Source organism: Spermophilus citellus (genome assembly GCF_964194105.1).
Source record: "Spermophilus citellus genome assembly, chromosome: 3".
NCBI classification, from domain to species: domain Eukaryota; kingdom Metazoa; phylum Chordata; class Mammalia; order Rodentia; family Sciuridae; genus Spermophilus; species Spermophilus citellus.
In genome coordinates this window covers 13,568,156-13,591,050 of record NC_138184.1, presented here as the reverse complement: position 1 = coordinate 13,591,050, position 22,895 = coordinate 13,568,156, and the positions used below count along the sequence as shown (strand labels likewise).

The following is a 22,895-nucleotide window of genomic DNA, read 5'->3' as shown; positions in this document are numbered from 1 at the left end:
CAACCATGTGCTTGTACTACATATATTTTTCTGCTCTTCAGCCAATGGACACCTTGGTTGATTTCTCATGTTGACTATTGAAAATAGGGCAGTCAACATGTATATGCAGTTGATCATAGTTTTTCTTACTGTAACTCTTTTTATTTTGTTAGTGGAATTTATACAACAAAGCAGAAATATTATAATGTGCTTTCTGTTTGTGTCTCAAATCATAGTTGTCTCCCTGTTTCACTGTGCAAGTCAAAGGGTTTCTTGTTTCTAGATCCTTGAAGTGCCTTGAAGTGCTGCAGGCTTGATGGGGTTCACCATCATCACCCCCTAAAGGAGCCTCTTCAGCCACAATCTGTGGAATAAAGACATAAAACTGGCCCAAAAATATTCTTTGGCAAGAAAGCCTTTTTCAGGATGAAAAAGTGATTCTTATGGCTAAATCCAAAGCTTCAAGCCAGAAATGGTGATTCTCTGTCAGGTGGTGGGAGGAGAGCCTATCTTTCCCTTTATATCCCACAGTTTCCTTCTCTATCTTCATTAATATTCTGCTCTCTCTGATTGTCACACGTTTCTTCCCTTGGCCACCCCCCTGCTTTCCTGCAGTTATTTCTTGTGTTGCATCAGAAAATATATGAAAATTCCTGTTTTGTTTAATATGATATTTTGTGTACCATTATTACATCCTGTGTATGACAAAGTGATGGGAGTGTGTAAGGCAGCCAGTTCTCATGGAGTGACAGGGAATGTGACAATGAGAAGGTCACCATGGAACTGAGCTTAGGAGTTACAAATATATTTCCTGTTTATCCAAGATGGCCCTGGGAGGAGACCCAGCAGAGCAGCATTGGGAGGAATAAACTCCCATGATGGGCTGATGGGTGGGTGGATGGGTGGATGCTTGGATACGTGAGGGAGGAGGAGTGAGTAGAGGGGAAGACATGTAAGAAAGCAAAAGTATCAGAAAGTTTCTTGCAGATGCATGGTGAGTTGGTGGCCTGCTCTGGGCACAATTCGGTCACCTCAGTGTACCTCTGAAAATCTTAATAATAAAGTGTTGGGAAAAGATCACCTGATTGTTTGGAGAAAGATAGATTCTTTGTCTTGGTTGGGAGCAGATCCTGGAGAACGTATGTTTGGAAATGTCTCTGGATAATCAGGTACTATCACCCTCACACACTTAAGTGACAAATTTGACCAATGGACAGTGTTGATCACTGTTAAAATGAGGACGTCCAGAGCCCAACCTGGAGGTGAGGTGTGCACATCTTCGTGGGCTCTGTGTCTAAGCACTGCAAGCTTCTCACTGTTGGTGGGTAGATCAGGGATGGGTGAATCCTTGCTGTCACAGAAGCAGAGTGTGGCATAGAGACCCCGATTTGCTGACAGCGAAGAGGGAAGGAGACAAAGGGAGGTTGGAAAATGTTATTATATAATCTTTTTATTCATGTATGTTAATTATACAGAATGGTGGGCTTCATTGTGCATTGGTATATACATTAAAATAGACTTTATCACTGCTGTATGTGTCATTTTTTCTTTGTTTATTTTTTTGGGGGGGAGGGTGAGGTGGGGTTAATCTCTGTTTTGACAAATCTAATGGGTGTGCTTCATTTCTGACTCTAGTCTTCTTCCAAAATGCAAAGACCTCCCCAGACCATATTCCATAAGAATCTGTGCAGACCAGACCATGATGATGGTGTACTTTTAGGATGGCATTTTTCATAAGATTTATCCCTGAAGACAGCAACCATACACACATATATCTAATTGTTTTATCTATTCACCAGAACGATATCCGCATGTCATCCACACAGATATCCAGGGACTTCACCTGCTATGTTGGTCCTTACATTCTCATGGTATTGTGTAAATCTATGTGCACTATGAGAGAAAATATAGCAAAGAAGCTTAGGAAACAAAAGGATGGCAAGAAATAAAGCCAATTATATACAGTGCTTTTGACGTTCACTGGCACATTTATAAATACAATGTAGTATATGTTACACGATGGAACACCATGCAGCTCTTATTCTTTAATTTACAACAACATGAGTGACATTGGAGCATGCCACGCTAAGAGAAGTATGACAGGCACATTCTGTTAGGTGCCCATGAAATAAGAAAAGCATTATCTTAAACCATTTGCCTTGGGGATAGATAATTATGCAGCAGTGGCTTACTGATACAGTGATTGATACAAACAGATCAGAGGTCATTCAGAATAATCTGTTGTTTCTTATTTTTGGCGTCTGTTCTAATATTTGATGGCATTATTCCTAATGACCTGGATATTCATGTTCATTTCAGATCACTGTATTAAAAAACAGAATATGATTTATATTACCTTCTAAGCATTTGGGAGTGATTGAAAGCATATTTTAAAAATTTCATTTATTTTTATTATTGTATTACAATTGTAAATAAAAGAGAGGTTCATCAAATTTTGCAAGCACATAGCAAAATTTGATGAATCTCAATCCCCAATACCTTCCTGTCCCTGCAGAGCAGATTTTTTTCCCACCTAGAAGTACCCTGTAGGTCCAAAGCAGAAGTCTCCATCCCCAGAGCCCTAACTGGGCCTCTTAGTCAATGTCTTGCATGAGTCATCCTTTGACCATGAGGTTTCAAGAGAATTTAGGAGATTAAAGAGAAACTGATTACAGCGATGCTCCTGTCACTCACTTACACACTAATGTGTGTGGCAAAGCGTGTAAAGGGGGAGAGAGTTTGTTAATGACAATGGAGGGAGTCATAATAGTTGACAGCACTGGAGAGTTTTAAGCAGAAACATGAGATGAAATAATACAGAAAATTCACCAGGTCTTTCAGTCAAGTGGAACCCCATGGTGTGGACAGGGAGTGTCTATACTTCGGTGACTAGATGTGTGCATGGACCCAGCGTGACACAGCTGCAGCCATCTGGAGTCTTAGCCACTACAATTGCCCCAGAGTAACCCATGGTGGTGTTTCCTGCAGAGTTTCCAGCAAACTCTAGCAGATCAAGCCATCAGCCTGGTGTGTGCAGCTGTACAGCTGGACCTGGCTCCAGGGATGCCCCTGACTTGATATAAGCTTAAGGTAAACCAGGTACATTCTGGCTCAGATGAAGTCATTGTCCTAACCCATATATATGCTCCTCTTTGTGACCCAAACTGCAGGGATCCACAGGGGTCATTGTGGTCCAGGACCAGGCTTCTGTCAGTCAATTCCCAGTAAACAGTACTCTGCACTCTGGGTCCATCTGCCTCACTTTCTTAAGCCCCCCAGTAGGTTGGGGCTGGTTCTCATGCACCAGGCCCAGTTGCTCCAGAACCATGTACATCACCAAAAAGAAATCTTCCAGAGTAATTCAAGTATGGTTGAACATTTTAGTCCACAGGATTCTTGGTCATATCTGACTCTAAGTCAACCAAGACATTAAAATTGGTCTCTCAGTGTCCATTATAGTTCTGACATGTATCAGATTCATAATTTTGGCCTTACTACAGTATGCAGGGTAAACAGGATGCACTGAGGATTATGCTGGAGAGAAACAAGACCATCAAGGGGGAGAACAAACACCTGTGACAGCTGGGAAACATACTAGTATGTTAAGGTCTGTGTTACCAGAGAGAGAAGTTAAGGGAGACGAGCAAGGAATCAGGAATGTAGGTGTCAAAAACTATACTTTCAGATTGTCTCCTGCTATAAAGTTATACAAACGACCTCAGCTGCCTAATGTAGTTCATAACGCATTAGTGCAAATAATAATCATATTGGACAGTGGGAAACTAAAAATATTTCAAAAATTGGTAAAAACTTTGAGAAAGTAGGAAAAATGACAATATGGAAAATTACCATTGAATATTAGAAACAGCAGAAATTTTAATGAAGGTAGTTGTTTAAATTATATAAAGTCATCAAAGTTAAAGAAACTTGACACTCACAGAAAAATCTTGGAGCAACAAGTTGTACGTCCGTGACCTGACCATGGAACTGTGGTCACTATTTCAGAGGAGGACGGTCCTGCAAGCAGGGAGAGTTCTGGAAAATCACCATTACAGTTTTCCTCAGGGGTATCTTCTTAGAGTGCTCTTGATGTCCTTATTCCTCAGACTATAGATGTAGGGGTTCAGCATGGGGGTGACCACGCTGTACATCACCAAGGCTGTTGCCCTTGAGTGTGAATTATGGTCACAGAAGAATTAAGGTACACACTGAAGCTCATGAAGTAAAATAAGGAGACCACAGAGAGGTGACACACACAGGTGGAGACAGCTTTGTACTTGCCCTGAGCTGAAGAGATTGAATTTATGGAGGAAACTATCTTAGAATAAGAGTAAAGGATGCAATCAAGGGGCCCACCGCCCAGCAGCACAGATGTAAAGTACATCATCATGTCATTAGGGAAAGTGTTGGAACAGGCAAGTTGGACCACCTGATTAAGTTCACACAAACAGTGGGGGATTTCCAAGTCTGTGCAGAAGGACAGTTGCAACACCATTAAGCTTTGTAACAGGGCATGCAGGACACTCAGGACCGAGGACACCACAACCATCAACATGTAGAGCTAGGGGTTCATGACGACTGTGTAGTACAGGGGGTGACAGATGGCCACAAACTGGTCATAGGCCATCATGGCCAGGAGGAAGTTTTCCAAACTGGCAAAGACTATGAAAAAGTGCATCTGCATGATGCAGCCTTCAAAGCTTATGGCCTTTCTCTGTGTCTGCATGTTCACCAGCATCTTTGGGATAGTGGTGGAGGTGATACAGATGTCAGAAAAAGACAGGTTGCTGAGGAAGAAGTATAAGGGTGTGTGCAGGTGGGAGTCCAAGGTGATGGCCAGGAGGATGAGCAGGTTTCCACACACAGTGATCAGGCACATGGAGAGGAAAAGCCCAAAGGGGAAGGGTTGTCAACAATAACAACAATAATCAGACATGTATGACTAATCTTTCAGAAACGGTCTCATTTATGTTACAGCCAAGAAACTATTTTTATGTTTCCTATGTGAATCTTCTCCCCTTTAGGAAACACCCCAGCATTTATGATTTCCAATTCTCAGCTTTTCCCGAGAGATCATGTATTCTACAATAACAAATTTCTTTATGCCTTTACAGAACCAAATTCAGTTAAAACCCAGTTCCTGGGGCTGTCTAGACAATGTGCAAGCAATACAGAAAAAAGACAAGCATCCATAAAATATTTTTTTTTGTCTCAACACCTTTATTTCTCTGCAGGAGGTGACATTCTCTTTCTGTTTTTCAAGTGCCATTTTTTTCAGCCTTCCTTTGGTTGGAGGGGTATATATTTTGTTTGGTTTTGAATCCAGTGAAGACTATGATTGAATTAAAAATGAAAAATAATGTCATGCTTTTCAGATTCTGTTTATAAAATCTTGTACATTTAGAATTTTTTGACTCTAGAGTTTCTGTGGCATTCAGTGTTTAGAATTGTAGTTTCTGGTGACATTTGAATAACATGCAGTATAACTTAAAATCTTATGATGTAGAAAGATATAAGAAAAAATTTAAATTTCATAATACTTTAGATGATAGAAGTTGCTCTGGGCTCTGGATGATGAATCCCTGTTAGGAATACAAAAGATATTCCATAGTTTTTTATTCCATAATTTATATTATGGCCTAATAAACCTGGAACAAGTGGAAAATATTGTAAATTGAAAATGCCTTGACTGCCTTAACCTCATGAACATCCCGGCTGGGCAACACAGTACCTGTAGCCTCAGTGCAGTTCTGAGCCCTTGCAAGCCCTTGCAATGTTGAATTGGCAGGGCACATGCTGTCTGTTCTCAGCCTCATGAGGGTTTGATACAGCCTAATACCATCCTGGAAAAGAACCTAAGTTTGAAATTCAACGTACAGTTTCTTCAGAATGCACATTGCTTTACACCATTTTAAAGTCTAGGAATAATAGGTATAACCATCAAATCCGGCGAGAGTCTTTATACTGTGCCCGGGTACCCCTCCTCTGAAACCTGCTCTCATCGCTAAAGGTAAACACACCCACCCAACACACACAGCCCTGTACACACAGCACGAGTGATAAAACAAGGCTCTTCTCACTCCCAGCCACACCATAAGAAAGAAATGGATTCGAGCTTCTGATATCAGATTAACTTGCCTGAAAGAATGTAGAATTGGTCATCAGAGACTCAGGCTGTCAATTTTTCATCACAGGTTACATCGTAGTTCCCTTTTTCTGTGGCCTTTATCTGCCCTGTGTTAAAAGAAACAATAAAAAATACGCTGAATAAACAGAGGGGGGTGGTATGTGGATCTGGAAGAGACTGAGCTAATAAACTCAGGAGGTCCCCAGGAGACTGTAAGGAAGGAACATTTTCCATTTGGTGGCATTCCAAGTCCCATTCTACCCCCTTGATGCCCAGCAAAACAAGAGATCAAAACCACATTAACCAAGAGAACAGAGTAAGGATAACATCAGAGTGTTGAAAAGCACATGCGTCAAACGTCTAAATAGAAGAAACTGTTACCTAGAGAGTAAATCAACAACTCACCAAAGGAAATACACCAAGAACCACAAATGCTCTTTGCCCTGTTTTGTGAGACAGAATGGCCTTTCATGTGCTCACCCCCATTGATTTCCCCCCTGGTCTTCACAGGACTGGATGGCAGGTGAGGAGGGCCTCCGTCTTTCCACAGACAGCTCTTTTCTTGGGTCTCAGTCTTTGTTTTTAATTGTTCTAAAGTTTACCACTGATGCATCATGATTGTTCATACTTGGGGCACAATGTGACATGACAATATACATCCACACTGTGTAACCATCAGGTCAGGGTCCTGTGTGTATACAGCACCTTGAACTTCCATGTTTTCTACATGTGGGAACAGTCACAAAGCCTCTCCACCAGCTGCTTTGAAACCCACAAGTGTTGTCCACCACAGTTACCACGACATGGGAAGTTACTGCTCCAGGCTGTACCCATAGGCCCTCCTCTCTCTCCACCATGTCCTCCCAGCTTCTGGTAACCACTGTTCTGCTCTGCTTCTATGATGCCCTCTCTCTGACACACCAGATGGCTCGTCAGGTCCTGATTCTGGACTTAGTCCAACATGGAAGGCCCCCTCCCCATACTCTACAAAATTATGCTCCTACTGTGATGAGTACAACCTTTCACATACACAACACTCTCCATATGGTACATCCCTGAGGACACGATGCCACACACATATATTTGGCTATATTCTGTGCCATTGTAATGCAAGGGACAAATGAGCAGGGACTTTCATCTGCTATTTTCACCTTTATGCTTTCACAATTATATGTAAATACTTGTGCATTATTTTAAAAAGTTTATAGAATGGGAGAAGTTTTTTAATGGTTTTGTTAGTATATTATTGTTATACTTCACAATAGGGTTCATTTTGAAGGAAGAAATTTTGGAATAAAAATAAATGCAAGGCGATAGGACCAGGTTGAATACTTTAGTGTCAAAATAAGTGTAACAAACAAAATTGAAAGAATTATTAAACAAAGTAAAAAATATAAAATAGCAAAATTTAATTAAATTGGTACATCCTTAAGTATGTGTATCTGTAAATATATATATTATTCTAGAATAATATATTCCTAGAATTATTTGTTGAATGACTCAGGAATTATGTTTCAGCATAAATGTAAATTTATTAAATGACAAGATTATATTTGAATGTAGTTGGAAAAGCCTGAAAAGTTAAATAAAAGCTGGTGTAAGTGTCTGTTTTAGTCAGCTTTCTAGTTTTTACTATGTGACCAAAGGTACTGACAAGAAAAATTTTAAGGAAGAAATGTTTATTTAGGGACTCATGGTTTCATACGTGTCACCCTGAAGATGGACAGCTCCAATGTTTGGGACTTGATGTGAGGCAGAATGTCAGGCAAAGGAGTGTGATGGAGGAAAGCTGGCTAGGACGTGACGATCAGGAAGCAGAGAGTCCTCCACTCAACAAGGACAAAATATGAACCCCAAAGGGACCCCCCTCCTGCTGCCACAACCCACCTGCCTACAGTCACCACTCAGTTAATCCCTATCAGCGGATTAATTCACTGATTTGGCTTGAAGATCTCATAACGCCAATCATTTCAGCTCTATACTTTCTTGCATTGTTCCACAAATGAAATTTTGGGTTATCTAAACCATAGCACTGTGTATCTAGAGGAAAATTAAGATGGCCCTCTAGCTCGCATATCTTACCAAAAAATCAGAGGAGTTAAAGAATTTGGTGTAAATGTAACCAATACATTTCAGATGAACATCCAGGAAGAATATATATACAAAATCTATGGGTAGGTGATTTATCTTAAGTAAAGCAATATGCTTAGAAGAATGAAGACAGACACATTTATCTGAATAAAATTTTAAAGTTTTTATGGCCAAAATACCTGAAAATCAAATAAGAAATAGCAATCTGCAATGTTTTTTGGAATGTTTACTGTAAATAATAGACTAGAATCAAAATAGACTGAAATGGTGATTGGACATATATTTACTGAAAACCAGTAATGCTGGAAGGACACCACTGTAAATCTCAAGCACACCCATTTACATGGCAAAAACATGAAGAGCTATCAAACTGATGGGGTTGGAAGTTTTAAACGGGTGGGAAAAGGGATGCTCTAATTTTACTGGAAATGGGAAGGATTATGGTACCTGGGAAAAATATCTAAATGTAGCTTTCAATACCAAAAGTGCAGGTGATCCCAACCCAGCTTTCTGAGTCAAGGGACCATTGACTTCCCAGGCCTCATTGCTGTGCTGTCCTCTGCCTGGTGGGATTTTAGCAGGTCACCCCTCCTGGTGTCTCAGTCAAGGCCATCTCCAGCCATTTCCCAGTGTCCCCCAGAGTACCAAAATAAACCTAGTCCAGAACCACAGGTTTAAATAAACAACCCCCAAATACCTTTGTAAAAATCATTGTAGATTGATTATATTATAGTGGTTTAATGAAGAAGGATATCATAGACCTTCAGACATGTAAATGTTAAGCCATACCATGAAATATTTTTCAGTCAGTTAAATAATTAGACTTTGTACTTACTTAAGATAGGACAGACTCTCTAGGGTGCTGTTGAATGAGAGGTAATGGTGGAAACAGGACAGAACCAGATGAGGTATTTGATAAAACCGAATTTTTCCATGTTCATACCTTCACACATATCTTGCTTCAGTTCATGTTAATGTTCTGTCAAATTTTTTTACTATCATTCTTTTAAATTTTTTATTAATTTTTAATTGAAACAATTATGTGTATTTGTGGGGCACAATGTGAAGTTTTGATGCATGTATACATGATACAAAATCTCAATCTAGTTAATTAACAAATTCATCACTTCTCCAATGCATCTTTTTATGTGATGAGAACATGAAACATCTATTTTATTATTATTACACACATACTAATTGTCTCAATTAATGGGATTCATTGTGATATTTCCACCCATGCAAACATTGTCCACTAATCATGTCCATCCATTCCTCTACCAGCTCCCACCCTTCCCAGGTGCCTAGTAATCCCTCTTCTACTTGCAGGCCATCTTCGTTTTTCTTGTTTCCACCTTTGAAAGGGCAGATGCATTACCTGTGAAAGAACGAACAAGGCTCCTTGATGGAGAAAATGCCCGTTTATTGAGGAACAGCCCTGCATAATTATAGAGCCGGGGGTCGTTTGACAGTTATGACAGTTTAATGGTTGAAGGATTTGACAGTTGGCATGGGGTGCTTTCTGAATGGTGGGTAAGGATCATGTGAGCTAGCAGGGCTAGTCTGATTGGTGGGTAAGGATCATGTGAGCCAGCAGGGCTAGTCTGATTGGTGGGTAATGATCATGTGAGCCAGCAGGGCTTGTCTGATTGGTGGGTAAGGATCATGTGAGCCAGCAGGGCTAGTCTGATTGGTGGGTAATGATCATGTGAGCCAGCAGGGCTTGTCTGATTGGTGGGTAAGGATCATGTGAGCCAACAGGGTTTGTCTGATTGGTGGGTAAGGATCATGTGAGCCAGCAGGGCTAGTCTCATTGGTGGGTAAGGATAATGTGAGCCAGCAGGGCTCACCATTGGACAGCTCTTCTTGGGGGATGGGGAAGATTGTCTTTGGAGCTGGGGTAACTCCCAACAAAGATGAGCTCCTCAGCGTGAGACTCAGAAAACACTTTCAGTCAAAGCAGTGATGAGGTGCCAGGAGGCAGGACCTCTGGAAGGCAGGTGGGTCCATGGAGAAGCAATAAAAACTAGGTTCCCTGGGTTATAAATGGTCTCCTGGGAACAGAGAATCAGCAGGAAGAATATCCTGTCTTTCCAGGCCAGTGTCCCTCGGGGGGAATAAGAGGGAAATGAGCTAATGAGCAGATATAGGGAGCTGTGGCTCTCTGCTCTGATGTGGTCCCTCAGTGCACAGCCCTGTGCTGGACAGGACGTGGAGGTGTCTTTGAGGTCTTCAGTCTGCCCAGGAACCCAGCACTTGGCTCCTTCCTGTTGTGTTTTCTGGGGACAGAGCTTCAGTCACTATCATGCCCACCCAGACAGGACCTTGATCTTCCACAGAGAGACTTTCCTCTCAGAGCTGGTCTCCAGGTGGGTTTGAGAGCTCAGTGGACACTAGAGGAGAGCAGCAGAGAGAACCAAACCCAAGACTCTTTAGCTGAGGTCAGGGGAGAGCCAGGCTGAGCTAGCCCAGAGCAGGGCTGGCTGTGGCTGCTTGCTGTCCTGATGGGTGATTTATTCACAGGCTGCTTTGATTCATAACACTTAGTAGAGAAGTGAATGTTGCACTAACACAGGGTTCTCTGCTGACCATGAAGTGGTGCTAAAAGAGGCTGAAGAGAGGATGAGAGGGAGGCATCCAGAGCTTCCAGAGAAAGAAGAGAGACCCCAAAATCTTTGCAGTGAAGGGAGTAGAGGAACAGGCTTCAACTGTGCAGGATCAAGAAGTTAGATAAGGGATTTTTAAAAATGTGTTTGCTTCCAATGAGAAATATTTGATTATGTTTGTGTATTGTTGGCAAGGATCCATATTAAGGATCTTGCAAGCATTATCTTGCAACAGAAGTTCATGGACACACTTCTGATAGTATTGTCTCTCCCTTTGATATTCACATGGAAAAGCATTATGTCACAGCTGAGTATAGATATGCCGAAAAGCCTTACTTTGCAATATCTGTGAGGCAGCATATTTTTGTGTGTTGGTAGCCAGTTACTCTGTATTGCAAACTGTCTCCCTGGAGATGCAGGTGCATTTTTCCAATTTTCTTATGCATTCTTATAAAGTATTGGAGTGCCCCACCCCCAACTCCCTGTTTGCCTTTTAGTTTATTTGTTTCAGGTGTGTATAGAGATATTTGTGGGGAATGTGTGAAAATTTACGAACTTTGCGTAGTCCAGTCTTTCAGTTGGATTATGTTCCCACTTTATGTCTGAAAAAGCCCAGCAATTGGTATTCTTTACTTGTGAGTTCTTGCTTTACAGTTGTTGTGCATCTCTGGTGCTGGTGGGTCGTGTTTTATGTGTATTTCCAACTTGTTTTCACATATCTGTTGTTGCTTATTGTGACCCTTAGCTTTTTGTGATCAGGTACATTTCTCAGAGAGGCGTTGTCTTCAGCCCTCCCTGGGAAGGCATCGAGCTTCCTTCCCATTTGATGAAAGCTCGTCCTATCTACATTGTGTGTATAAAACCAATTCAGACTTTCAACATTGTTACCACTGTGCATTGTAGAGGATTTTGTTCATATTTTAATATTTATGAGTTTTTGACAATTTATTCCTGAGTTAGGAACCCAGTTGGATATTATTAAATCATTAATATTTCATAACTTTTCTTTTAGATTTTCGTTCAATTTTGTTTCAATCAGTGTGAGCTTTTTGCTTGTATTGGAAAATGACATGAATCCCATTAATATGCACAATGAGTATATACAAATAAAAATGATAAAATCAACAAATTAAATAGTAAAAAATAGAATGTGTGCTCAGTAGAGTGGAGGAAGTGTGGAGGAGAGTCAGGAGGAGGTTGTTGGTGGGCACCAAAACACACTTATATAAGAGACATAAATCCTGATGTTCACAGGATAATGACTGCAGACATCTTATTCTGTATTTTTATAGCCATAATTTTATATTTATGGGCAAAACATAAAATTACTTCAAAACAGTAGACCATCTTTTAATTATATATTCTTATAAAGAATTAGAAGTTTCCCAACACTGAAAATTGAAAAATATTGAAGGAGAAGGAAATGCTGATTATTTTGATTTGAACATTTCATTTTGAATACGTATACTGATTTCTCACACTGTACCCAGTTAACATGTACAGGTTTTGTGTATCAATTCGGGCTAAAGTTGTAGTTCAACAGTAGAGACTTTCCTAGCATACAGAAGGCCTTGGGCTTGAGACCCAGCCCTGCCAAAGAAAACAAAAACCAAAATATAATGAATAAATTGATGTCTGGGTATTAAATAAACTTTTAAGATAGAAATAAAACCCATAATCTCATGCCTTAAAGAAAAAAGCACTATACTTGTACTAATTCAATCTATGCTGTCATTCTCTGTTATATAAAATCTCAGGCTATTTTAAAGCTTTTCTTTCTATATTATGCATACACACATGCTCTTACACTTTTATGCAAACACATGAGTACAATCCTATGCACATCATAAATGTTCTCTGCATTGGCGCAGTATTCTTTTCTAGTTTTTCCCCGCTTACTTTCTCACTCCATAATTCCTGTGGACTTTCTGCAGTCAACTAACTCCATGCAGTTGAAGTACTTCAAAGGATGCACAGTATTTCATAATGGTATTGTGCTACTCATACTTTCTAGGCCTTTCATATTTGTTTTCATTAATTCACTATTATATCAATGTTGCAAGAATATGTTGCTATTGTTAAGTTCAAACAAGTGCTTCTCAGCCAGTGTCCACTTGATCTATGTTCTATGACCATCACCCTGGCCTATCTGAGTCCCAGTGCCCTGCCTTGAGGTTGGCACACATGCACACACATCACACTGTCACCCCTGTGGCCTCTGACCTTCACACCACACTGTTAGACTCCTAGTGTATACAATGCAAGCTGGAGAGATCAAATTATCTTTCTCCTAATGTAGAAATAGCAGCCAGAATGTTCATTTTGTAAGCCTCCGCTGGACAAATAAACACAGGGAAAATACTGTTAAATTTTGCTAGATTACACCCTGTGTTTAAAGAAACACACATATGGAGAAAGATGTCAATATATAGGAAAGTAGTGGGATGAAATGGACAAGGGGTGGGAGGGGTGAGGTAATCAGCTCAGGGTCCCTGAGAGACCAACAGGAGGAAAACGCTCCCTTGGTTCCAGCAGCATTCCAGCCCGGTCTGTCTCCTGGGTGCCCAGCAAAATAAGAAAGGAGCAGAAATAAACACATCCAAAGTCAAAAATAGAGATGTTTTTATGGTTTCAAAGTGATATAGAAATGATACAAAGATAAAAGGATAAAGGGGAATAAATTCACAATTCAGAAATTGTTCCATTAAAGTACAACAGAATCTTGTCATGGTTTTATATGAAAGAGGACCTCTTGGTTTTCCTGTGCCTCTTCCAGGTCTCCTTGACCAGTTGGTTTTGACCTGGTGGCTGAGGAGTCCTCTTCCTCACTTCTCTCATGTGGCATCTTTTCTTTGTTATTCTTCAGGTTTGGATGTTAATTTGTTTTTAACAAATCCCACAGGTGCCCTCTGACCCTGGTTCTGGCTTTCAGCCAACGAGCAGAGGACTCCCCAGCCGTTCTCCACAAACCCATGCACATGTCATGACCCTCCTGTCCCTTTGCTCCCTTCCCATGGCTGGGGGCATTGTGTTATAACACATTTATCTCTCTGTTGTCAGTCTATGACCCGATAAACCCAGATACAGGTGAGCAGAGACTTCATCTGCTCTGTTCACCTTTGTATTTTCCCAAAGGTAAAGAAGTCTATCTGCAATTACTAGAGAAAAATATAAGAAAGTAGTAAGTTAGGAAATTCAAAAAATGCAAGGAGAATGCATCCACAGTCCGTAGAATTGCTTCCAAGCAAGGGGGTTCAACAAATTGAACAGAATTCTGAGAGATCCAGAGGCAGACAGACCAGCCAGACGTCCTCATGATGTTTCCAGTGGCCTCCCCATGGAGGTGAATATTTGTCCTCTGCTTTGTCTCTCCATGATTAAAAGCTTCCAGGATTCTCAAGTATGTCTCTGAGCCTAGCCCTGGTTTTGGGACCAGGGATCCCCCTGTCCTTTATGTCCCAGTGAGGAGGCTGGGATTCTGTTCATTAATGAAAGACCTTAGCTGTGTCCCTCAGGATTCAGGCATGAATTTCTAGAACCTCAAGGACTTTGGGATGTCAATCTACATCTGGGTCATGGTAGGGCATGGTCATCCCACACTGAGCATCTTCTTTCCCACAAGCAGGAGATGAACTAGGCAAACCCAGTACGTTGTCCCCCTGGGAGCAAAGAGAGGATCTGTGGAGCCATGAGAGAGGAGTCTTCCCAGAGACCTGTTTAGGTGAGTTCAGGCAGACCTGGTGAGCACCAGCTCTGGGAGGCAAAAGGGGCATGAGAGTTGGAAATTGTCAACAGGGGACATTCTCAGTGCCTTGAATGAGAGGGATGTTAGACTGAGCTCCTTTAGAAAATCAACCTTTCCTTTTTAACTTTAATACTTTCCTCTGATTTGATAGAAATATTTGTCCTTCCTCCTCTTCATATTTACTATTTTTATGCATGTATTTTATCCATACCTCCCACTGTACATTCTTGCTAATATTTCCCTTCAATGTCAGTCCCAATCTTCATGGAATCTTTTCTCAGCAAATTGTCTATGATTCTTATTCCTTGTTCTGTGATTACATTACTCTGCACATAGTCAAATGACTTCAGTAATTTTTCTTGGCTCTCTGATACATTCTTCTTCTTTGCAATAGACTTCCTATGTTTGGGATCAGTATTAAAAAATCCACACTAGCCTCGTTATGCTTTTTGGTCATCTTGATCCCAGAGTTTCTTTCTCTATTTTTAATTCTTTTACTCCCTAATTCATTTCAGAACCTCCACTTCAACCCCAAGGATCAATTCCTAGCCAAGATATTTCTGTGGTGATTTTTCCATTGACAGAAAACAGAGAAGATTCACAAGGGGTTACTCTTGGATCTCTATAGTAGGACAAGTCTGTGGTTGCCGTAGGGTAGAAAAGCTGCCTAAGAGCTGAGAGAGAGAGAGATTAGTGGCAAAGGTTGCTTTTCCAGGATGAATCATTTTTTTGTTAAGTCAGTGAATGTCATAAGTTGGAGAAAACTTTAAATGTAGATTAAGACTTGTGTCTTGGTGCCAGGGTGTAAATGATAGCACATGGACTTAGCATTTGAGAGACCCTGGGTTCCATACCCAGCACTGGAAAGAAACCCTTGAATCTTCAGAGTGTCCTTTTGTAATCATTTTCACAGATTGCATGCAGGTATTGTTTGTTCAAAACTTAATTTTGCTTAAACAATTCAGAAAACGTCTGATCTAAGAAGCCCCAGGAAAGTAATGAAAAGAGAGCTGGTGGAGAGTGTCCACCCTGTGCCTCTTGAGGGAACTCTGAGTAGATGTAGGACTGACTTTCTCCTGAATTCAGCTTCCATGGGGAACAGGATCTCTGAGTGTGATAAAGCTTTGTCTTAACCGACAGGAGCAACCACAGCCTGGAGAAGATCTCTATGATTATAATGAGCCAGGGAAACCATTTAGTACTATTGAAACAATATTTCAGGCAATTTCTGCTGGAGAGGACCCCCATGAATGTCAAGAGATCTGGAAGTCCTTCTTCCAAAACACTCACCTAATCACACCTGAAAAACTCCGCAGCATGGATAAGACTTATGCATGTGACCAGTGTGAAAAGTCCTTCCACTACAGCTCTGACCTTCTCAGGCACGAGAAGACTCATACTGCAGAGAAATTCTTCCAGTGCCAAGAATGTGGACAGGCCTTCAAGTATTCCTCGAATCTGCAGAGACACCTGAGAACTCACACTGGAGAGAAGCCCTTTGAATGCAGTCAGTGTGGGAAAACCTTCACCAGGAACTTCAACCTGATTCTGCACCAGAGAAACCACACAGGAGAGAAGCCCTATGCATGCAAGGACTGTGGGAAGGCCTTCAACCAGCCCTCATCTCTCTGGAGCCACGTGAGAACTCACACTGGAGAGAAGCCCTTTGTGTGCAGCCAGTGTGGGAAAGCTTTGAAGACGCACCTGTGGACTCACACCAGAGAGAAACCCTATGAGTGCACTCAGTGTGGGAAGCCCTTTCGGACCAGCACACACCTGAACGTGCACAAGAGGATCCACATGTGGGAGTCGCTGTATGAGTGTGCGACCTGCTGTCAGGTCTAGAGTCATCTGTCCACCCTTAAGAGTCACATGCGGACTCACACTGGAGAGAAGCCCTACCAGTGCCAGGAGTGTGGACGAGCCTTAAGTCATCCCTCATCCCTCAGGAAACATGCGAGGACTCATAGCGGCAAGAAGCCCTATGCATGCCAGGAGTGTGGGCGAGCCTTCGGCCAGTCTTCACACCTCATTGTGCACGAGGGAACCCACACCTCGGGGAGACCCTATCAATGCAATCAGTGTGAGAAAGCCTTCAGGCACAGCTCCTCACTTGCTGTACACAAAAGGACCCACGGTGGAAGAGAGAACATCAGGAAAGGTGGCTTGCCTTTGTCAGCGTCTCACTCCTGCAGTGGCCCCTCATCTCTTAGCTGAGGGTTTGTGGAAGTGTAGACATTTGGGTTGTTCTCAGAGTATTTGTTAGCATGTGTCTCATGTTTTCGTGTCCAGCAGGTGAAACCAGCCCTGGCCTGTTTATTTCTTGTTACATGAAAAGAATGCATTTCTTACTAACATAAGACATTGCTTTTGAGGAAAGAATAGGAGTGAATGTGGGTGTGTATGTTTATTTCACCACAAATCCCTAACTGACACATTCATCATGTCTGTTTATATAAACACTTCATGGTGGTTGAAATCAATGTATTAAGTTCTACATTAGCCCACTGGATCAAGCATATTATTTGCGTAAACACACTTATAAATATTGATTTCTGATTGGACATTTACTGAGAGAGGTATGGTATACTCCCCACGATGGTGATGGAGAACTGAATAATTCCATCAGTTTTTAAGTGTATGTGTATATCTTGAAGCAATGGAATTAAAGAAAGCTTTTCACATTTTGTGCATTTCCAGTGAACCCTTACTTTTATAAACTGGCCATTTTCCCCTAAGGGTGGCCATTCAGCCCTGCACCCTACGATAGCCACTCGCCCATAGAGCTTGCTGTTAATAGACTGCAGCCTCTGCTGGAGGCGCTGCAGCTCTTGGTCTCCTCAGCGATGCCTTGAGGTGGGTCCTGTGTTCACCCCCATCAAACGTGGAAGCTGGGGCTCAGCAAGTTGAGGGAGTACTCGAGGCCACCGGGTAAGGGACAGGGAGTGACTTTCTCATGGTGCTCTGACTCAGCATGGTGTCCATTTGTGTGTCTTCTCACTGTGTTCTTTTATGTTTTAAAATACTGCTATTTGAGGGATGATTTACACCAAAGTTCATAAATCTTAGTGTGAACCTTGATGAGTTTTATGTGTGTCTACACTGACTACTACCCCATCAAAACGTAAATACTTCATCACTGCAGAAGTCTCCCTTGGAGACCACCCCAGTCTGTAAGCCCTGTCCCCAGAGGTCACCACTGCTCTGACTTCTACCACCATAAGTTTTCACTTCCTGTTCATGGAAATTGAAGCATACAGAGCCCTCTTCAGTTGTTTTTTCCACTGTATCTATTCCATATTCACGTGGCACACCTCAATACTATGTCAGTGAGGTTGATCCACGTTGCCTGGTAACAGTGGCTGGTGCTGCCTTTTAGGGGCTTGAGCTCTTCTGTCAACAGCACTTCTCCTGGGTCTGTGCAGGTGTGAACTGCCTCAGCGCCTTTGCCTCCATATCGTGTCCACCCCCTTTGCTGTCCCGACCACTGATGAGACTGTTTCTGCTCCACTCTGCATGTAGGTGAGTCCATCTTTTGACGAATGTTTTCCCTAAACTAGCAGCACAAATCTGATTTATCTGAAACCTCCCTAATCTCTTTCTTCCCCCTTCAAGGCTGATGATACCAAGATAAGCGTAACTAAGACATTTTCAGGATTTACAGGAGCTCCATGATCAACAGGTGGCCAGCGTGGGGCCATTGGAGAGATGTCTAGAAGTCTGGTCACCTGTCACTTCCTAGCCTAACTCCCCTTCTTTCCCCCTTGCCTGAAAATTGAAAGGAGCTCAAGCGTCTGGTGAGTTAAGACAGTCTTTCAGGTTGCTAGCCCACCATCAGCTCAGTTTTGTTGACTTAGCAAATAAATGATTTTTCCTCAACCCCAAAACTGCCCTTGATTCATTGGGCCCTTTTCAAGCAGGGAGTAAACAGACTTGGGTTTGGCGGGAGATGTAAGATTTCTATGTTTTATGTCTATTTCACTGATTACTGTAACAGTATAATTAAAGAGTTCCAAAGAAACAACTCTATCATTGTATTTATGCCTAACCTGCCTGTGTAATTCCTAACCTCTTTCTTACCCACTGCTTTGTGATGCTGTGGTGAACAGAGGCATGATGATCCTTGAGACACTTTGGCTATTTCCTATTGCAAAAGTGATCTATCCCATTGCCTAAAGGCTTAAAAAATGTCAAAAGGAGAACTTCTTTCTAAAACTCATGACCCAGAGATAAACAAACTTTCCACTTATGGAAAAATATGTATCTGCATTTTATTTAGAAAATAAAATGAAAATATTTAATGGCTTTTATTTGAGCCAAAAATTCTGATTTAAATTACTTTTGGAATGAAAACAAGATTATTACTAATGTAGCACAGAGCATGGGGTTGGGTTCTTTCTCTCATAAATTTAAAAAATAAACTTCTATGGACACAAGAATGAGAGCAAAGTAACAGGATTTATTATAGTAATAGAAAGCAGAACTCCCCAAGGGGGGGGGGTCCCAGAGAGGGACACTGAAGTGTGGCTATTGTCTAGGGGTTTATATAGATCTAGAGGTTTAAGGAAGTCAACCCCCTGCCCACTCCTGGCATGGCACACAATGTCCATGCAGCCTTCAGTCCAGTCAAAATGTGCATCAGGCATTTTTTCTTCTGTGGAGAAGCAAGGACCAGGGTCACATAGGTCCTGACTTAAAATTAGTCTTTTTGTGATTTCTTAGCAAATATCTGCAGGTGCTGTTTCTACTCACTGCCCAGGAAGTGACCCAGGCCCATCTCCCTGTCTGCTCAGTCTTATCTCCTCCTCCTGATTTCACTAACACATCTGTCATGACATTATCTGGGGATCTATTTTCTTGGCAATTTGGCCATGACTTCACCACTATGAAAGATTTAAGTGGAATACGGCATTCTTGGGAGCTTTCCACATCCTGAAAAGTCCAAATCCCACATCTTCCTTGCAGACACAACAATATTTCCATACAAACCTTTTATGTTTTCTTTTCTTCTTTATTTTTTGTTAAATGTTTAAAGCACAAAAATCCAAGTCCTTTTAAATATTGTTGATGTGAGCATCCTGGGAGTCTAGTTTTCTTGCTTCTAGAATTTGTTCATGTGGAAGAGGCCTCCTAGGAAGGGGGGCAGTAGAAGAACGTTTAAAAATAAACTTAGGAATTGGGCTGCAGAGGGCATCTGGATGTTGAGTTTGCTCAGCACCATGTCGGGCATGGACAGACTTCAGGTTCTGCAGGAGTTGAATGTCAATCATGTCCTCCAAGAATCCCTTCAGATGGCCAACACCATGGATTTCTTGAAACACACAGCACAGAGTCTTTGTCCTATCCTAATGGCTAAAAAGTGACCCAGTGTCAGTTCAGATTTTCCACGGGGAAGGAGGCCGTAGCTCAGACAGTCTTTCTAATCAGTCTGGAATGATAATTATTTAAAAATGACTTATGAGATTGTAGAAAAATAACTTACAAGTTACATTTAAAAAAAGGAAAGAAGAAATTTGTTATATAAATAGATTTTAGCTGCTTGGTTTAAAAAAAGGAATATGAGATGGTGGATAAGTTAATTTGCCTTATTACAGTTACCATTTTATTTTCTGTATGTATCCTATATTCACATGGCACACCTCAAATATACACAGGGAACTTTTAAATTATATCTGTTAAACCTATTGTGCCTGAGGGATGACCACTGGCAGATCTTAGCCACCATCCTGCTCCCTAGTTTTTGAAATGTTTAGTCAGAAAATAATAATCATATATGTTTATGGGATTCTCTCTCTCTCTCTCTCTCTCTCTCTCACACACACACACACACACACACAAACACACACACATTTCAAAGGAAAATTTCATTCATAAAATTGTCTTGCCTGATTGATTTCTTAGGGCTTGACCAACAGGCTACATTGGATTTAATTTTGTTGATTTTGGTCTTTCTCAGAAGTCTCATCTTCCTACAACTCCTAACCCTTAAGTTACAGAAGATAAGAGCAGGTAAATGTGCTGCAAAAACACACAAAAATGTATCTTTCAAAAGATGGATCTGAAACAGGTATGGTGGCACATGCCTGTAATCCCAGCAGCTTGAGAGGCTGAGGCAGGAGGATCATGAGCTCAAAGCTATTCTCAGCAACAGTGAGTTGCTAAGCAACTCAGTGAGACCCTGTCTCTAAATAAAATACAGTGTGGGGTGGGATGTGGGTCAGTGGTGGAATCCCCTGATTTCAATCCCTGGTACCTCTCTTCCAAAAAAAAAAAAAAAAAAGATGTATCTGAACTCCACTTCAGGGTGTGTGTTTTTTTGAGAACAGGAAGAACTTTAAGGAAAGGCTGCAATTGTTATCTATTGCCCATCATGTACTATTAAAGGAAGGAGTGATGAATTCTCTCTTTCCATATCTTCCCCGTCCCCAGGGAGTTTTTCATTCCTGCGTCTGTGGAAGCTCGGCACACTTCTACTGTTTTAGATGGGCAACGTCACTGGAGCCTTATGAATGCTGTGCTTCAGAAAATTATTCAGAACTGATTACAAGACAAATGTTTTGTTTTTATTAAATGAGCCAAGGGAGGGATTCCAAAATGAGAGGAAGATACTCCAACAACTTAAACCCTGGAGATGCCCAGTTTAAGGAGACACTGGAAGATAAAATGACATCAGGGAACCAACACAGCGGTCCAGTGCCCAGGATGGTAGAAACACCTGAATTTCCCCATCTGATGGCTTCCTATTTTCTAGACAAAAAGTGGTGTTTCTCTTCCTCAATGTGTATATCATTCCTAGGGGCTGTGGTGGAGAGATGGGGTGGTGAATCCATTCAATCATCTACAACATGAGGCAGATTTTGACGGCTCCATGAGAGAAACCCAACCTATTGTAATTGATGTGGTAGATAAAATAATGACCCACAGACGTCCACACCCTAACCCCATAGCCTGTGAGTGTTACCATGCCTGAAAAAGGAACTTCTCAAGAAGGAGTATGTTAAAGATTAAAAAATCTAATTTTACATTAAATCTATTTAGATTGCACATATTAATGGTATGTGATGTTTCCTGCCTGTCTACAGTGTGAGGGTTTACATCAGGTGAAACATAACTATCTCCTCCAACATGCATTCATTATTTGTGGTAAAATCTCAAAATCTTTTCTTCTGGCTTTTAAGGAGATGTGGTGTTGGGATGGAGCCTGGGGCCTTGCACATGCCAGGCAAGGGCCCAGCCACTGAGAGGCCCCCAGCCCCTCAGAGCTGTTGGAAAGGCCCAGCACACTTTGTGTTCTAGTGACCTTCCTGAGCGACCTACCACAGAGCTTCTTTCTCCTGACTGTACCTTAGTACCCACTGATCAAGCTTTTCCCACCCCCTCCTCCCCAGCCTCTGGGAACCACTGTTCTACTCTTTTTTTCTATGAGATCAATGTTTGCATTTCACATATCAGTGGGATCAAGCATATTAAGCATCTTGAGATGAGAAAATTGTCCTGGATTGTCCAGGTGAACCTAAGGTCATCACCAGGGTCTTTAGGAGATTCAGCTAAGGGTGGGGACAAATGATAATAAGTGGGAAGGAGGTGGGTGGGAGGGATAGAGAATCATGTAAGGTCAGCACACAGGCAGGCATGATGGTGGAGTCCATGAGGCAGGGGAAGCATGGTCTGTGGACAGGAGGAGAGAAATCCTGCCTATACCAGGAACATGAGCCCTGGGATCAGGGAGTGACCCTACCGTGCTGGGTCTGGAGGTGTTGGACACAGGCTTGCTAGACAGAGTGTAGGACTCAGATTCAGTTGTCCATTTCCTGATCCTCTTGAGCCATGTCCTGTACTGCTCCTGGACCTGCAGAGGCAATTCACACTCTGGATCAGCTCACAGAGAGGGGTGCGGGTGGGGAGGCATGGGTGGGAGCTGGGCAGGGGTACCTGTTGGCTGAGGAGGCAGTACACCAGGAAGATGAAGACGCCCTGCAGGCTGTTGACGATGGTGAAGAGGTAGGCCATGACGGGGGCCAGGGGGCCCACCTGCAGGACACCCAGACACCAGGTGCAGCCCAAGATAAAGAGATGAGCAATTGCTTTAAATGTCAGCATCCTAGGTTGGGGGAGAATGGAGGCTTATAATGCACCCACAACAAAATCAGGCTATTCCCCTCTCCACCCTTGGATGCACCTACTCTCCCCTGTAAGCGATTTCTTGGACTGAACTCTGATCTTTACTCTCAGTGATACCCCACAGTAGAATGCCATTTTGGGTCCAGGATAGCTTTTTGACTTGGACCCAGGACAGTGAATATTCATAAGCTTACTTCAAAGAGTTTTATGATGTTCCATGAAGATCCTT

At 41.9% G+C, this 22,895-nt stretch overlaps 1 protein-coding gene and 1 pseudogene across 2 annotated transcripts in view; one reads left to right on the top strand and one right to left on the bottom strand.

Annotated features, from left to right (window-relative positions):
• The window catches only part of LOC308644065 (olfactory receptor 7A10-like), a gene marked incomplete at its 3' end in the record, with an annotated part of 107,564 nt that overhangs the window by 14,622 nt on the left and 70,047 nt on the right, over nt 1-22,895 (top strand). The window lies entirely within an intron of this gene.
• LOC308643290 (adhesion G protein-coupled receptor E2-like) overlaps nt 16,568-22,895 on the bottom strand; it is a 58,894-nt pseudogene continuing 52,566 nt past the window's right edge. Inside the window, exons 16-18 of the transcript in view lie at nt 22,478-22,646; nt 22,072-22,394; nt 16,568-16,611 (exon numbers count right to left, since the gene is read on the bottom strand). The product of the transcript in view is annotated as an adhesion G protein-coupled receptor E2-like (transcript). The remainder of the gene's footprint in view (nt 16,612-22,071; nt 22,395-22,477; nt 22,647-22,895) is intronic.